Genomic DNA, 18,796 nt, shown 5'->3' with positions numbered 1-18,796 from the left:
TGAATATGCCAGTTGACGTCAACAAGCGTCATTATCGACTGCCCGATGAATACTACTTAGTACCAGTTATAGGAGCCACACTCAAATATTTGCAATGTCAAGAACAATAGAGAAGATAAAAAATCAAGACTTTTTATTTTTAAATATCTACCTAATCATTGGTTGTCCCATATGATTTGTGTGTTGAAATTTATATTTGGGATTCACGTAGGTACCCTTGGACAAAAAACTATTAAGCAATGTACAAAGAATCCCCCGCAACATATTGTTCACACAAACTTTTTTAAGTAAAATGAGTATAAAAAGTTAATGCTTTAAAAACAAAGTCAATGTGTACGATAACCCTAATAATGACATCCCTATCATCTATGTCAACTTTTCAAGTGTTCGTTAAATGCACTCACCAGACTTTTTATACCAACGCAGATATGAAAAAAGTTTGACCTTTTTTGATTCTACTAAAAGATAAATGGTCGTTCGGTATTCCTCTGAAGAAGTAAAGATGACAACCGCCTGAAAAAAACATTAAAGCTTTTAATTTGTTATCGAACTCAAACTCAAAACTTAAAAAAAGTCAATTTATACGTAAAATTAATCGGGAAGCCGAGTCTACCAAAATAAGGGTCGCTCGTTTATTGCTCATTTCGATTTTAGTGCTTTTTAAGTACAGTCAAAGTTTGTAACTGTGGGCACGGCCGACAGATTTTATGCAAATTCTGCCATGATGACATTTAGTAGGGTCACAAACTGTCTATGTTTTGCTGAGGCTGTGTTAAAAAACTTTTTGCAGTAGGGACATTTTTGTGAAACTTACTTGGCCACAGAGTTAAAATAAATAAAAAGAACACTAGCGATATCAGCCTAGTTCCATTAAGGATCTTTAACGACCTTTCCTGATGGATCAACACAAAATTCCTCAAAGCTACAGATCACCAGCTTCCAAGATCCCTCCCTAGAACACAAATCACTTCTCGGCCGAGTGTATTTTGCAGGCAGCATAGGTCATCGGAAATTGGTCTAGTATTAATAGTGATGACATAAGTGCTCGTTTAGGCGGTTTTGTTTGCTCAATGAACGCTGCACTGTAGTTTCGATTTTTAACTATAAAATTGCATCAATTTAGGCAGATTGAATTCAGCAATTCCTGTGTAACTAAATGTAAATACCATCGTTTATGAAGAATTGATGAAAACAGAATACTGTTCATTTTACATCAATTTCTCTTACTTCATTATCTGATTGTTACCACCAGCAGATTATTGACATCCTTTGGGAAATTGTGCTCCAACTTCATTTGTATCGCGATTGATTGTTTTGATTGACAACTTCCACTTGACGAGTCCATTTTTTGTAAAAACTGGTTTTAGCTCATTGTCTGTTTCCTTTGCATAATTGAATCAGGAACTTTGAGGAAGTTGATGTAAGTGTCATTTGCATTTCTCTGAGGATGTGGGCCTGTTGTAAGAGCGACTATACATACAGAGCCAATAAGTTTCTTATGTAAGAGTAGAACAAAATCGTCAGTGGCTCTTAGAAATCGTTCATTTCCTGATGTTGTAGTTCACTTGATGGTGGAGTAGCAAACATCGGGCGCGGTAATGAACGAGCAGGAACGCGCTCGACGCTACGGCAATTTGAACGTTCAGTGGGCCGGCGCGTTCCAACAGTCCTCGAAATTACTACAGCTCGATACTTAGTGCTTAACGTCAGTTGTTTTCATTGCCCACTTGATTAAGGATTACACAGGAAATGATTTGAATAAGCTATTGTTGATTGTGAAAGGTAACGGTCGTCGGTCGAGCTGCATTTTATTGTGTCCGCTCGGCTTTGTGAATTTCAAAAGTAATAGAAAACAGGATGTCTCCAATTTATTTTGTTAGCGACGTTTACTTTACGAATGTGATGGCGTATTGTTGGGTTTGACGGCGAGTCATTACTCAATATCAAAAGTTACTGAAATCTGACGACAAATGAAGCTTCAAAGTTACGGAGTTTGATTGATTTTGTCGAATATTGGAACATATTTATATTGTTTTTATGATCTGTTTATCATATTGTTAAGGATACCCATGCTGTAAAGGTAGGAAGGTCTTCTCCATCATTACATATCGGGAACCTGTCAACAAAATGACCACTACTACATACATAAATTCCAAAACCCAAAAATTGCGTTGACAGATACCCGTTCAATATTTTTAAAACATGAAAATAGTGGAGTACGGCTGCGTTGAATCTATTACCTAACGCGGTAGAATTTCAAAGCGTCACAGTATGCAATTTAAACTGGACTAAATCGCCGTCGGAGTCAACAACGCGACAGCAACGGCCGACTCGGATCGGCTTTCAATTTTGCGGAATTAATAACAGCACAAATACTGGTGTATGTACGGGTAACTGCAGAGACGGGACTAGGTGATCATTCATACGATACGCGCATACGACACCTGCGTTCCAAATCAAACGACATTTTTGTCGTGTTAATGAAACTTTTTGCTGGCATTCTAATTAGTGTCGTCTTGCATTATGCTTGCTCTTCAAAACTGATATGGATATTATGTAGAGTTTGTGGTGGGTGGGATACAGGTTAATAAACAAACCGCTATTATTGTAACATTTGAATTGAAATATAACCCCCTTCAGATTACACCTACACATCAATATACTGTTACTATACCTGGAATCCAAACATAATCCAATATAATAATTTCCAGGAATAGTGCAACCGGGTCCTGTCTGTAGCTCAAATACGTCAGTCGTAATCACTGGTAGAGGTGGTTTCTGTGTAATATCCGAGTTCTCTAATACCGACGTTGTTTGTCAACGCTTGGACCACTCGTCAAACATCGTCGTGAGGTGGACTGGGCGCCCAATTAGAACGCTAAGCTGAGCGTGGCTGACTACCAACTTGCGTCGACTAAAAGCACCTCTAATTATTATTGATACGAGCTCTACGCTCATTCCCTCGAGTTTACCGTACATCTGAATTTCTCTAACACAGTCGGTAACGTTGCACGGTATTATTATCGACATTGCAATGTTCTGTACTTTTGTGCATAAAATCAAGTAATTAGCAACGGAACATCGGAGAGTGTTTGCAGTTGTTTGCATCCAACATGGCTGTGTTCATACTATTGTTATTAGTCATTATTTATGTTCGTAACAATGGGAAACTCTGCAATTAGTTCCTTTATATCAATTGCAAACTAAATGTCGATGTATTACTCAATAAAGTAAGCTGGGACGTGATTTGTGAAGTAATAGCGACTTAGGTTAATCTTTTTCTTAGAAAGACCATTTCTTATGAACCTATATCTTGTTAAATTAGGATTATGCTGTTTGTGGAAAAATTATTAACAAAGTATTTATAGCTTACCTATACAAATTGGCTCGGTATTTTGGTTAAACCAGGTCGTGGAACGAAAGTTCAAAATATGCTACTTGAAGTTTCCGCCCTAGCGTAACAATTCCGTGAATCAATTTACAGGCGTTTTAGCCAGGATCAACTGACAACTGCAAAATACCATTTGACCTACTATTTCATAGAGGCAACCAATATATTGTTTGTTGATTTTTACAATAGAAAGTAACGAATAGGCACGAAAAACGCAACAAAATAAAACTATGCAAAACTAAACTTTTCATTTATATTTTTGTGAAACTGCACTGTATTCAATGAAACGATATGATTTGTTGGAAAACAATACTGAAAATAAAGTTGCGTGCTTTGAAAGGTTTTTCTTAGAAAATGTGAATGACGAGCTTAGTAGATTGGTTTTCTGGGTAAGTATTTACAGAAAGTATTGGTATAGCTGAATGCATAATGGGCGGAAAAATGTCAAGCGTAAGTGTATTAAAGTTGGGGCCGTTACCGCTGCGTGCCGCGGCTGATGTATGGCGGCGGCCGACAAATTGAAAACAGTAGCAAATGGCCCGATCGCGGCCCGCTAACCTCTCCACAATAGGCGCACTTCTTGCTCACTGTATTTTTTATTTAATACATATTTTATGTTTAAAACAGACCTTTGCCATTTCTTTTCTGTGACAGGTAACTTTATAATAGCCATTATCTAAGATTTAAACTTAAACTACATACATATGTAGTAATTTTTTTCGACTGACAGTTTTTTAAGTTACTTTACATAACGTCTTTTTTTAGATACATATATTTTTCTAAACGAAGACACAAAACGATAAACATAGAAAGAAACTCATATCAACATTAATTTGCAATTCTAAAAAACCAACGTATCAAAAAAAAAAAACAGTCACACATTTTAAAAATAAGTATGTAGTGTACAATGTAGAAGGTGTTTTCTATTAGAATTGTATTCAATATAGTTTCGTTCGCGCAGAAAATGGTTGCGGGACGCGTGAGCGACCCCCGCGCCCACGCCCCTCGCTCCCTACACAGAATAATATTAGTGACACAGAGCACAGCTTACGAATTAGCTCTGATAAACATGCACGAACAAATCTCTAAGTAAACTGATACTTCACAACAGTTAGAGGAACTTGGGTGGTCTTCTGTCCTCTCCAATTTTGTTTATTCTGTGTTTTTTTTGCTTGCTGTATAATTTGATTTCAGTGCGATTTCTCTGAAAGTGTTTGATGTCGTGCCAGGTATCGAGTTTAGCTTAGTGTAACAGCTTATTAATAGCACATGAAACCTTAAATTCTGAGAAATATTTGGGAAAACCGTTTAAACGAATAAAGTTAAAATGAATAAAAAACTTAAAAAATCAAACTATAAATTGCTTTTTCATACAAAGTAAAGTAGACCTCAAAACAAATCTACAATTTTCCATTTTTAAGTCTGTATTCGCAGAAAATCCAAGCAAAAGGAATATCATAAGGGGTGTTTGTCCCTCGCAAATAGTTAGATTATATAAATAAGGCGGCCGGAATAGTTTGACCGATAGAGATCTGCGGCCAGCCCTAGCGGTACCCTCGACAAACCGTCTCCTACAAATTGACTCAGTTTTACCAAGATTTTTTACTGATGTTATTACGAATATGACTTACTGACGGTTAAATTTGAACCAGATCTGTTATGCAGATTTAGTTGCAAATTAGTTAACTATGTTTGAATACGTAATTTCAGACAGTGTCGATTAAAAAATCTCATCGTTTGCTATGCGTAATGGTTATGCTAAATGAACACTGGTATTAAATATTATTAATATAGGGTATGCAGATATCGGTGTAATGTATATTTTGCGGTGTGGTTGGTGTACGAGGCGGTAAGGCGATAGTGCCGAGACGCCTCGCCGCCCACGACTAAACTGGTTCCAGTTACGATTCTATCCTGTTTAGTGATACGTTACAAATTGATCCGATGACACCGTCAGCTTTTTTGTTGTGCTCTTATTCCATACAAACGTAATTGACAACATGGCTCGGTGCTAGTTAAGTATTGCTTTTTACATGCATTAAGAGCCGCATCATTAAGTTCAAAAAACCATTGAAGCCGTGCAAAAAGATGGCCGTCGCCATTTTCAATGCAATTAGAGCATTGCTCTTAATTACTGCGACTGAAACGTTTTTAATAATGATTCATGGAATAATTAACCTCTTGCTATTAATTGATTCACTGTTCTCAGATTTCTCATTGTTTGTTAATGTAAAGTTCAATTTAAATACGTTTTGTGATGGGCCATAGTATAGAATACGGCTACCAAAATTCGGCAAAGAAAATAAGAAATGCAATCTTGTAGTAGAATCAGACAAATAGCGGAATATCTGCAGTGACCAATTCAAATTGTAGGAACTATCGGGGTCCGCGCAAGAGCCGGGATGGAATCCAATCAGCGAAACTAGTTCCACTGATGCCTATCACTAAACTTTCACATTCAAAGATTTGTTTCTCTAGATTAAATCAAAGGCGAATTACAGTAGCGGCGAAAAAGAAATATGGCGAGTCCGGCCCCGCGTGAGGGCGGGGGTGTCCTGCTGAAATTGCTTTTCAATCCCTCGGACTTTGGACTTGTAAAGAAGTTATTACCTTCCAAGGAGATAGCGCCGGGTCCGGCGATACGGATATATGTCTTTTTCATATGTAATATTCCTTTTTCGCGTTTTATTAATGGAAAATGTTTCGTGGGACAGTGCGGCCAGCTCTCGCCTTCGATATTAAAAAAGCCAGTGTCGACTTTGTGCGGCTTCTTTTATGAGATTGTCGTAAAGTAGTTTATGTTTCTTGGGTACTTATGTGACACTTACGCTTATATATGTTATCATTTATAACATTACGACTTCTTGTTTTATTCTCTGTTCCGCCTTGACGTGCAGGCTAATGTTCGTATCATTGATCGTATTCATTGTGTCGATATCCGATCGACGACTGGAGTTATGCGACGAATTCATCAAGTATTAATTTTGGCAGTGCGTTTCATCTACACTGTACGTATAGCTAGCTACCTGTGTATACTGCTCGTTTGATAATGTTGCCTACTCTAATTAAGTCCACTACACCAATGTTTGGAATTAATTAGTGTATTGTTTAATTGGCATCTCTTGTTATCTGTTTGTTTGGTTTATTTATTCATTAGTGGTGTTTGTGACAGCTGCTGCTGAGGCAGATGCCATTACGACAGATTGTGTTGCCATGTGATTGTGTACTCTTTAAATGTAATTGTTATCTAAACTGTGTGTTTGTTATCAAATATCATTTAATTGCATTAAATAATTTTAAATTCATAACAACGTGGAGATTCTCAGTAAACATGATATTCAGATGAATACAATTCTGAGTATTCTGAACTAAATAGGACAGTTTAGTCATAGACATTGTCTGTAATTTGCATTGGTATAGAATTTTTTTTTATAATGAATCAAGTACGTAGACACACATAGTTTACATTTGCACAAGTACACAAATCTGGACCATGAATTATTTTAGGGGATATTTTTTGGAAGCGATTGTGTCTCACTGATTTTCCTTAAGCAAAGTTAAGCAGCCCTAATTTCGAGAAGAAGTGTCATACTTATAATCGTCCTCGCCCAACAGGTGGCCGGGGTAAGGATGTGCCGAATTATGGTGTCTGAGAAATCTTACTTATATTCGGAGTTTCCTTTGGTAGATACAAGTTTGCATTTTTAACTGCATATAACAAAGTCATATTTGAAGTTTCGGTATATGGTTGTTCGATCGTATACCTACGTCTATTTAAAAAAGAGGTTACACAAGCACGAATGCATTTATCGAAATTAAGAATGAGACTGTCAATTGCTTCAAGAGAGAAACAAAGTTAATTCAAATAGCACAAACATATCATAAACATTTTAGTGGTGAAACGTTTTATTTTATGTATGCTTAGTAACAATGTATGGGACTTGAACGCATCAATCGCAGGCCTGTAGGACAATGCGGGCCGCAGCTCGCCGCCCACGGATTGATTACACCTGCCCGTCACGATTAATAGAATATTGTGTGTGATTCAAATTGAATTAGCCGCCCATTGTCGAATTACGTGTATGTTTCCTACGGACTATTGGTTTTGAATATTTAGTAGCCAATTTAGATCGTGTTAGTATTGTGATTTGCGAATGATGTTAATATGGACGGTAAATTTTGTATCTTGTGTGCGCAGACCCAGCTTGTGAAGCACTCATTACTCATTCATTCATTCTAAAGCTAATCTAAGCTCAATTAAGCCACTGAAAATAGTTTAGGACTACACAAAAACTGGGTTGTATAACATTGTTTTAGTATTTGAATATCGCATAACAGTTTACTATTCTCTAATAACTCTGTAGCTCGGCGCTGCAATTAATAACAAAACTAGTTCAAATCATATTGAAAATCCCTACACTCAAAACACGGAATTCTATGAAAAATGTTCGGCATTATTTTTCTAAATTGCTTTTCATGTTTCACATATCAACCATGTTGGCTTTATTTACAAAATAATTGTTCGGGTAATCATCGATTCTTTTCGCTGAACCTGTCTTAATTGTGAGTCATGGCGTAGCATAAAGGGTACGCCATGGTTAATTAGCGTGAAAAATATTCGTGAGAATTTCCAATTTTCATCTACTACTCGCTTTGATCGAGATTTTTTTAGATTGACTAAATCCCTCGTGGTTTTCCAACCAATTGACCACGACTGTACCCGGCGTACTATCGAGTGATCCAATATTTACTTAGAACATTAAAAAGTACAGGCGAGTGCACTCATGTTTGAGCAGCTGCCTGCCTGTTTGCATGTTTGTGCTCTGTAGCTTAATAATGCGTATTTAAAACTTTTTTCGTGTAATTGGGGATGGTCCGGAAAATACTTTGTTCGAAATTATTTACTTTTGTATTGTTATGGTAAACGTTGAGATTTCGTTTTGAAAATATTTGTTTTATAAATGAGCAGAGAGAGAGAGAGAATGAGAGAGTACAATAATAACAAATATGTTTCTTTTTTCCAGGTAATTTTTGCAGTAGAAAAAATATTCAATGATCGCACATTTTCATTCAGTTATTTAAAAGGATATACGATGACTTATTTGTAAACACGGTGAGTATAACTACCCCACTAATTAAGTACTGCCCGGGGTTAGCTTGGTCTTCGAGAAATTAATAATTAGGTCGAAGAAATCGTAGTAGGCGATGGATGTTTAAGCCAATTAGAAACTAAATATAATGAAAGGAATTATTGCTGTTAAAGCCGTCCTTAAGGTTGTTATTGCTTAGCTTTATTTCTTCACAGCCAATTAACTCGCAAATATCGGGTGACAAATTACTGAGAAATTAGAATAATATTGCTAGTGTTCTGAGAATGACAGGTATGCAATGCTGAGTAGTAGTGAATACACACAAGTTCCTAGCTAGGTAGGTTGAGTATAAACACAAAGCAAGGTTCGTGAAGGATCGTGTAACGGTATACGGCTGTTAGACTAATTTAGGTGGAAGGAAGATCATCCACGTAATTAATCCACTTAGGAAGAGCCACGCGCGGCGGGGCGACGCTTTGTAACTGGATGCTCAAGGTGCTACTCCGAAGCTTGGTTGGCCTCGCTACCTGCCTGTCTACTGGCATGGGGAATACGAATAAATCATGTTAATCCTTTAATTATTGTACCTACTGAAGTTTCACACAAGTTCCAGTAATAATTAGGTAATTTTGATGATTTCATGTCATGTTCTGAAACAATGAAGTTCTTTGTAAAACGTTTTACAGGCAATTAGTACGAATAAATCATTACAAATGATAAAACCTATCACATAACTTGCTTTATGCCTATAACAGTAATTGTGAAGTTCGATCCTCAGAAATTATTGACATTATTCAACCATTCACACATTACGTATTATGTCATAATTTCTTTTGTGATTTTATTCTCATATTATGTATGAACTATGCGGTGTAATGCGCGTTGTAAACTAGGCCGTATGACTAAGTGAGATAAGGTACAAAATGTTTTCAACGACACCCTGTGATCAGCTACCATTCACATCATAAAACGTCAATAATGCAATAGCAGTGTCGCACAATGAGCTATTGTGTGAGTCATTCCCTCTTCAAAATAAGCGTTTAATTAAAAACATATGACGACCATTTTTTTATTGCGACACTTGAGTATATTGAGCGAGTAGGACCCGTTTGGGGGCGCTACGTGAATGTGAACTGATTATGTTCATTCATCTTTGAGAATTCAGAATTAAGTGAATACTCGCTGATGAATTGACAAATTGATGATTCCTTTACACATTTTTTGTCCGTCATTACGTGTAATAGAAAAGGTATTTATTCAAATTGTGCTATTGATTTTCAATGTAATCATAACTAATTATGTACAGCAAATACTCAACAGAATTTGTAACTAGTTTATAATGAGCGTGGTATATCTAAAACAATCTAATCATCGTGTAAAATTTATGCGCTATTGGTAATTTGATATCGAAATAGCGCTGTGAGGAAATTCTAGGTATGCTAATTATAGGAAATTAAATTAATTTAGTTACTAATTGGCGCGTTCAGATCGGAACAGTAACATACCTTTGCGAGAGCATTGATTTAATCAAACGTCCATCATTGATCCAATATCGGATGCAAATTGTGTTTTAATTATAATTAAGCGGACTGTTCCACGAAGTCACTATAGCTGTTGAGTGGCATAAGTACCACACTCGTAATTTTATTGCAAAATTTGTGTTTTACCAAAGCGTACAGTTTAATGATACAAAGCTCTGTAAGAGGTAAAATATGTTTAATATTGGGCTAATAATTAGCAGGTAATCCATATGGTTTACTGATGTTCTGATACAAAAATCAAACTTAAAAGTTCACGGTGATTCTATAAGGTGCTTTAATATTACCTGCCAGGACTTGAATGGAGGGTAGTATTGCGTTTATAGATTACAATAGTAAAGAAATTTCGTTTCCCGGAACAGTCAATTCAATTTGAGACAGTAAACAAGTTAAATTAACATTGGCTCTACTCTGCATAACGTGGTTCACTAATTACGCGCGTAGTGTTGCTTCGACAATGAAAACAACTGCTATCTCTTTCTATCTGTTCTGCAAGAGTGGCAACGCGCAACTCTACTGGATGGTTTTAAACTAATAAATTAAGTCAATTTTATACGTATTTTTTTTGTATGAAAAAAAATATGATAAATAATCAATTATTTATCTTTACTATTGTAATCTATAAACGCAATACTACCCTCCATTCAAGTCCTGGCAGGTAATATTAAAGCACCTTATATATAATGAAGCAATCTTGTAGAATTCTGGCATATTTCTTTCCGTATTTTCTATGTTTGCGATATTTGACGTTTTCTCAGTATAAGATAAGTACGAAAGGCTTATCTAAATACGAGCATAGTATAATTAAATTAATTATTGAAAACATTGACACACATCTATCGTTATTACATTTACCTAATTAATTTGTAGATGTCATTTGCTAATTAGTTCGATGTTCCGTTACTAGCGGCTGTTAATTATTTTTATGTTGAAAGGGATGTTAATAACCAAGATACTGAGTTTCGTCTAATACATATTTATTTATGGAAAGCTAATTACTTTTGTACCTTTGTCTTGATTCTAAATCTTTTTCAGTCAATATTTGCTTTTTTTTTTTTTTTTTTTTTTTTCCGACGTTAAAAATCATCAAATGACCACTCCCGCTGTGGGTTAGCAGCGGTGAGGGAGTGTCAGACTCTTACTGACTAAAAACCGTCGTGTTCCGTCATAGGCCTTTTATGTACCAGGGCCGCGGTATCTCTTTCGAACAACCCGCAGCCCCGGCAGGCCTTGGCCCTGCTGGGCCCCGCTGGGGTTGCTGACATCTCTTTGAGGAGCGCGTGGAACAACGCGCGCCGTCGACACGGGTAATATTTGCTTCCGTTCTCAAATAATGTAATGTCTAACTCACTAAGTAAAAAACAATATCATTTTTCAACAACATTATTTGTTGCTAATATTGGAAAAACTATCATAAAACAATTTCCATGTATCTTATAGATTTTTATTAATTAACATATTTTTTTCACTAATCAGTCAGTTGTAAGTACGACATGACTTTTTGTTATGATGCATTCAAAATGTAGTCACAAAGCAGTGGTGTTTTACACGTTCTTAAGGTTATGAATATTTACACTCTCTTCGGTCACGTGTTTGACAGGTCAGAAAGCTTCCATCTGACAGCTGCAGTTATCCTCAATATTATATAGCTAGGTATTTGTCACTAGAACTCTAACCTTTGACACTGGACCTCTGCGATAGCAATACAACACTATTTTTAAATCTTCAAAGACTCAACTACACAACAACATAAACTCCTTTAACTAGCAGTTAATCAGTTATTAACTCCCGCTGTATAGCAATCAATACGCGTCACGTAAGCTATGTCGAGTCACATTACTGACTGATTAGCCGTGTCAGTAACGCATGTTATCCACTCAATTAGCTGACAACACGAATTAACCTCCGCTCAACTAGTCTCAGATTATGCACTAGATATCATTTGTTTGATGCTAGTGACGACTCAGGCGCAGTCACGTTTGCGAGTGCTTTAAGTTGATGTGCACTTGAGTTCTCGGTATGTGGAATCGATCATGCGATTTCGATTGTCCTCAGCTTTACTTGACGGTGAAGGTCTCATACCATGTGGATACCATGTGGATACATTATCTTGTAAGTTTTGTTGGAAACAGTTCTTGTATAACCGAAGGATTTTCGAGAATTTTAAATATTTTCAGAGGAAAACTGTTGTGTATACGTGCTGCTCATATTATTTTTTCTAAGAAGTTTTATGTTAAGTTGGTTGGTAAGGAAGGTAGGTCTTACATTTTTTATACAATAAAGGAAACTTCTTCGTGTACGCAACTTATTATAGCTACTAGCCACTAAGCTCTAATATTCCACGATCTAGGACATAACACGCGAATATGGGAAAATATAATTGAAACGCAACTGAATTAATATCTGGGCATGAATCACGGCGCGGTATCTACGCCACTAGTCGTTGTAACCGCATCGGTTAGGCATTGCACCAATAATACGCTCAATTAATTAGCCCGGAGACTGACGTGTTCCACGTACTTACCTAATTAATGTCCCAGAACCGAGCCAACAATACCGCTGTTATTATAATACCGCTAACTGCCACTGATTGAGTTACCTCACATAAACAATGTGCTCTAATACAACCACAACACGTTTTGATTAGGTAACTACATATTTATTATATCGATACGTTAATTATAATATGTACGCGACGACAATGCCCAATAATATCATCAATATTTAATTATGCAATGAATCGTGCTGAGAACCCTTACGTTTGGTTCGTATTCATTCGATCAGCGGAAGGGTTGTTTTGAAGTACGACAACAGAAAAAAACGTTTCACTGAACGAAATTAAAGTTGTTGCCTTTGGGGGGTAATTATCAAAAGTAGCTTTTAAAAGTGGTGGTTAGTTGTACTGCCAAGTGGAAAGCTTTTGTTGATAAGAAAACTTTTGTTCAGAAGTTATTTAATATCTTGTTATATTTCAAAAGTAATGTTTAGCAGTGGTTTATTAACATAGTTTAGGTTTCAGTATTTAATAATCCAACGTCTGGAGTTTCCCTTAACAGCATTGGTGGTCACACGTGGTCGTGGCGGTTGTCCGATTGATTAATCCTGTGCATTCTCGAATCCCTGCTATGTAGCTTTGATATTCAACTCTATTTAATTAATTTCGGTAACGCGTCGTGTTGTCAAATTAATATTATTACGAGTAGAATATAACGTCAATAAGTCACCTTCGACCCACGAAAACCGAGGGGTGAGGGGAACAATTTAGCAGCAATTTTAATAATAAGTCCCTGGTATTTCTATTATAGCTGGCAGGCGATCAGGTGGGCTCCCGCGAGGGGTTTAATAACTCACGATTAGCCTATTGGAATCGCTCTGAATGTTTGCTATTTTTTCTATATTGCATGTACGAGCGCTTAACTGAATGGAAATTAAAAATTGTTTGCAGTAGTTATGAAATAGTTGACATTATCTAAACAAAAGTGCTTTAGTCAATTATGTTAGGGCCTTTTGTACTGGGGGTTTGTATTTTTTACTGTTACAATTATTATGAATTCGAAATTATAATGAACTTTTATTGAGATTAGATTAACACAGAGAATTTACATAACTGTGTAGTTTCATTATAATTTTATATTTTTTAAAGGATAAGTAGAATATAATAAATCATAAATAACGATAACAAAGTCAGAAATATTTCATCATTATACATAGTTAGTGGTGGCGCGAGAATTTTAATTAAAAATGATAACGCGTAATGTGCAGTGTGTCGGCGACTCCCTTCATGGTTGGGGTGATTTTTAATTATTAAAATTCTACGCCGCCGGCGTCTGCCGATATTGCTTTGATATGGGGACTGCCGAGGTAATACTGCCTATTACTTGCATGCATCGCGCTGATTGATCAATTACATTATATTATTTGTATTTAAATTGTACGCAGATGCAGGCTTAGGATTAAATGTTGGCTTAATGCAAATTGAAAGCTGTTTTGTTGTCTGAACCCGCACTTTTCTGTTGTTGCTACCGCTGGCACGCGATGCCTCGGTGCAGGCAATGTTAATAATAAGGCACAAATTGAATCTCGTTTTTGTTCTTCAATCCTTGTTTCAGTAACTTAGGATTGTGATGGACTGGTACTTTATAGATTTCTTCTGCTATATACGTACACTCAGATTACAAAATATTGAAAACTGTGTAGGTGCCTATTTGTATTTGGAACTTGCACTAAACTAATTCTAACACTACAATTTTCTCTAAACTACCTACTAGTATTTATATACTTGGTATTTTTTGTAAATGTTACGGTTTAAAAGTAACAGCAGGAGTCCTATTGAAATTTGGTAAAGCAAAAAGTTAAAAAGACACGAAAATAAAAAATGTATTATTATCTCCGCACCCGGTGTGCCACAGGCCTGCTGTTGTGAACACAAACGATTCTTATTAAATTCTCATAAAACAAAATAACTGTGAGAGCAGTATTTTTTCAATGAGATACGAAGTACATACCGACGAATACTCGTTACCACAGCTAAACAATACTTGTTGCTATGTTTCTTTATACTTTTGTTCTAATTTCAAGTTTAGCATGGTTTAAAAAAAACCTCTAATGCAGAACAGAGAAATCTTTAGCCAATGCTCGATTAACAGTTTTTTGTTCAGTTTTTACCCGACATTGCCAAAATCGTTGAATTGGTCACGACTGTCCATTTCCAGCTTACACAAACGCTTAGTTTATTGTTAGTGACGTCAGATAGTTTTTGCAGTAGGTACAGTTGTGCACAGTGGGTATTAATGTTCGCAGACCCACGGCGCCCGCGAAATGAAAATAATAACGGAATGTTTTAATTTCCCTGCGAGTGACAGGTCACGTGCCCCGTCCCCCCCGCCCCGCCGTCCCGACTGTCATCGTCACTGCTGTGGACAATTAGCCTGCTCATGAGATTAAACAAGTAGAGTGCGCGTGTTTGCTTGATTTTTTTATACAACCGGTTTGCATCGCCCGCAGTGTACCCTTGTCATGTTAGACGCAAATGGCTGGCTCGAACTGAATAGAATGATAGATATGACAAGCATGAGTAACGCATTTACACTGTTTTCACATGACTAATATGGATAATGATTAAATAAACAAGCTGTAAGTGTATTGTAGAAAGAACATCGGTATGGAACTAAGAATAAAATTGTATGGCCATTACTGAAGTCAGTGATTTTTTTGCAGGTAATAAGTATTAATTAAATAAACAGCTTTTCTAATAAGTTAAATTATTTTTTTATGTTCAACAACTGTAAAACAAAAAAAAAGCTCATGACAGCAACCACGGAATGTTTTTTATAGAGCTACGAGTATTTCCGAGGCTAGTACCGACTAATTAACGTGTTTTTGTTCCACCATGTCAGTTCAGGGAAGTGTGTTTATTTATTCTGTCGTATAAATGAGCAAATCCTTTAATTAATTCATAACGTGTGCGAATGAGATTTCTTCACGTTTCAATTTAGAGAGGCGATTACCAATAAAGGCACACGAGCGGAAAATTAAATGCGATTGTTGCAAGTGTTAGGAATTCGTGAGCGGTGGCCCTCCGAACTGCGCACAATGCGAGGATTAAGAATACATACAGATCCAGAGTGTTCCTGCTCATACCCTCCGACTTACATTTATGGCTCACTTTTTGGTATTGAAATTATGAGAAATGAGCTCAATCCTACGAACCCTGCGTAACAATAGTACCGTTCGCAAAAACACGCACTTGACAGCTTATTATGAATACGGAGAACGATAGAGATGCGTAGTCTTGGAAATAATTAAAACATCGCTGAAAGACATGGTTGAAAAAAATGGCAGATGTTTTTCTAGATGAATGATACATAAACACCGTCAAGGAGCGTGTATGCAAACGAAGCGAAGGGGCCAAAAGTCGCATATAATAGACGTGTTGCAATTCGGTCCAATTAAAATTAATTAGCTACAGAACACTGTGTGCAAACCGAAGCAACAAATCAACGAAAGATACAACTTCGGATAGCGGTGTCCGTGGATAAGGACATGGACCCTGTATTAGGACAATACATTGCAAAATATATTTTAAGTTTTAGTCCGTAGTGTTCAAAATACCTTTACCGAACAATAATTCCAGTATTCATTTTTCATCTAAAAATATTTTGTTTATTTTTATTGTTTGGTCATGTTCCGATCGAGTGTCATAATTTATTTTATAATTAACGGCATTAGTAAAAGTGTTTATCTCGTAATAAAACCAAACCTGCATCAACAGGCAATTAATTAGTGCACCTCTTTAGAGTCGTTCATTAATCGCTTAGATAATATTGTAACAGCGTAGGTAAATAAGTATCTCACAAATGATGCAACGTGTACCTGTTACTAATTGCTTATTACGGCGCTGCGGGTCGCAATTTGTTTTTCATAGAAAAATGTTACGTGAGTATGGATATGTGTTGGAACTGTTATAAGTAACAGCTATTTTCGTAGTCAATTCATCATTGTGGCGTGCGGGAGGAGACGCTGTTAATCATAAGCGGTGCGATTGCCAAAATAACTTGTATTCCTTGTGAACGGTGATTTATGATGGTCGCATGTTAATTACGATCTTGGTTATGTCGTGTTTAGGTCAGTTCTGTTGATCACAATATTTATCATTCTGTTGACGATGATAATTTGAAACAAAGTATTCATAAAATAGAAGTTTTCAAAGAACTTTTTGACTTCCTATTTCAACGTAAGCAACATGTTAAGTTGTTTTTTCTGACCATAGTTACAGATCAATATTTTTATTCAGGCTGTACAAGCGTATAAAAAAAGTAAATTATGTAGTCAAACCGCAACTTTGCAAAGGCCATCATACGTTATGATCTTTAATAAACTCCTCAGGTGTTGTTACGTATAAAAATCCCGGCAATTCAATTAGCGGGAAAGCTGGGCGCAGGGCTCGGAGGGCGGGGCCTAATAAACATAATATAAATAATCTGTGGCGATAAATCTGCAGCGCTTTATGGCAGGAGTGGGTTGTCACTCCGTCTAATTAGCGCTAGTGCTGGAAGCGGCGCGCGGCAGCGGTGAAGCGCTGAGCGGACACAGAAATTGGATATAGTGTGGCGTTAGAAAAGCCAACTGAAAAGCGTAATTAGGGATTTTTGAAACCGCACATTACGGCTTAGATTTTTTTGAGTTTTAAGTCAATTATTTTTGAAGATCTCGTGTATCTAACACACAGTAAATTAATTGAAAACCTTCGTTTTATTCAATTAATTTATCACCTGAATCATTAAGTTTTGTAATTTCTTTTCATATAATTGAAAGCAAACAAAAATGGTTAAAGTAAAAGCCACATTTTTCTAAAAAATAAGCATTACATCTTTTCTATGAAAAAAGCGCTGTAGCGGCTTTGTGGTTACGACTCTCGTCAAAGCACTCTTCATCAGGCTTAGTTAATTATGAGGACATATCAGCTTTATTATAATTACTCATTTTAATGTCGCTGCGCCTAGCGCCGCGCCGCGCCGAACCGAGCCCGCACACACTGCTCATTCAAATGAACTGACTGCTACCTTCACAGGACTCGCTATTCCGAGACTCAGTTGCTAGCTCAAATTCTAGTACTAATAGCTTTTAAAAGCCATTAATGATCTCAATTACAGAATAAACGCTAATTGGAAAACGGGTATCCATTAAGAGGTTTAATAATATACGGACGGTAATTGTTATTGTAAGGTTGAAAGTTCGTGTAGTACAGAGCTGGTATTATACTCTTGTACGATTCGTTTTAATTGCTCGTTATTATTGCTCGACATCTCATTAGCTACAACGTAGAGTAGTTTTAAAATAATTGGGCAACGTATGTATGAAATTATTAAACCGTACCTGTATAGCGGCCATTAATTTGCAGGATATTGAAATCACTTGAAATTATACGGGTACCTAGCGCCAATTAACTTAACGGTTAAAAAATTACTACATATTGATCGTGTTCGCTTACTGAATACGTGTTACGCTTTCACCGAATAAGTGGTTTCCGTTGAGGACCTTTGTATAAATTATAGCAGAGTAAAAAATGTAATTACATAGCGCATGGCTCGACTTTGTCGGGTTTAAAAGCTGGTGCAGTGGAGTGGCGCGTAGGTGTTACATTACACAGGCAGTTGTCAGAATCGTCCCGCGGCCGGTATCACTTGCACGCACCATTACCTCCATAATTTAATTAGTTTCGAGTGATCATTTCATTAATAGAGGCGATATTTGGCGAGCGAGAGCGCTCGCCCGCGGCTTTGTCAATTTTAATTAAAACCCGATAGGTGGACCGAAATGTTGGAATTCTTCATTAATTAGTCCGGCTCGAGATTTCTAATAATTTAATTAATCGAGGGAGTTAATAAGCCCACGGCCATCCTGTCGGTATTCCTGTAACGCGTCGGCATGTACACGTGCTCATGTTACACATTCATCCGTCACAAGTATGTGCTCCTAAATGTGACACCTCAAGCGGGTAATGTGCTGCATACTCCATCCGCAAATTGTGCGTTACCTATTGTGTTCTAGACGCAGACTATGTCTACAATGCAGCACTGTTATACTATGCTAGCCATAATTTGATTAATTAATATTTACATGTACTAATAAAGTGCATTGATTGGTACTCAGACTCACAACTATGATGAATGATTATATTCTTATAAAAAAAAAAAATTGAAACTTTTTTTATAATACGTTATGTAATATGATAAGTTTTAGTTCACTTACTGAGTGAGTTTACGATAAAAAATATG

General features: G+C 36.6%; 1 protein-coding gene across 2 annotated transcripts in view; it reads left to right on the top strand.

The window, feature by feature from the left end:
- The window catches only part of LOC124632714 (LIM domain only protein 3), a 51,677-nt gene that overhangs the window by 9,524 nt on the left and 23,357 nt on the right, over positions 1-18,796 (top strand). Inside the window, exon 1 of one of the 2 annotated variants that reach the window (XM_047167664.1) lies at positions 8,453-8,504. The exons of the other annotated variant lie outside the window; for it this stretch is intronic. The gene's annotated coding sequence lies outside the window, so the exon portion shown is untranslated. Of the gene's footprint in view, positions 1-8,452; positions 8,505-18,796 lie in introns of those variants that run through there. 2 annotated transcript variants of the gene reach the window in all.

This window comes from Helicoverpa zea, chromosome 8, assembly GCF_022581195.2.
Source record: "Helicoverpa zea isolate HzStark_Cry1AcR chromosome 8, ilHelZeax1.1, whole genome shotgun sequence".
NCBI classification, from domain to species: Eukaryota; Metazoa; Arthropoda; class Insecta; order Lepidoptera; family Noctuidae; genus Helicoverpa; species Helicoverpa zea.
Note: the sequence above shows the minus strand (reverse complement) of the source record. Positions and strands in the feature narration are given on the sequence as shown.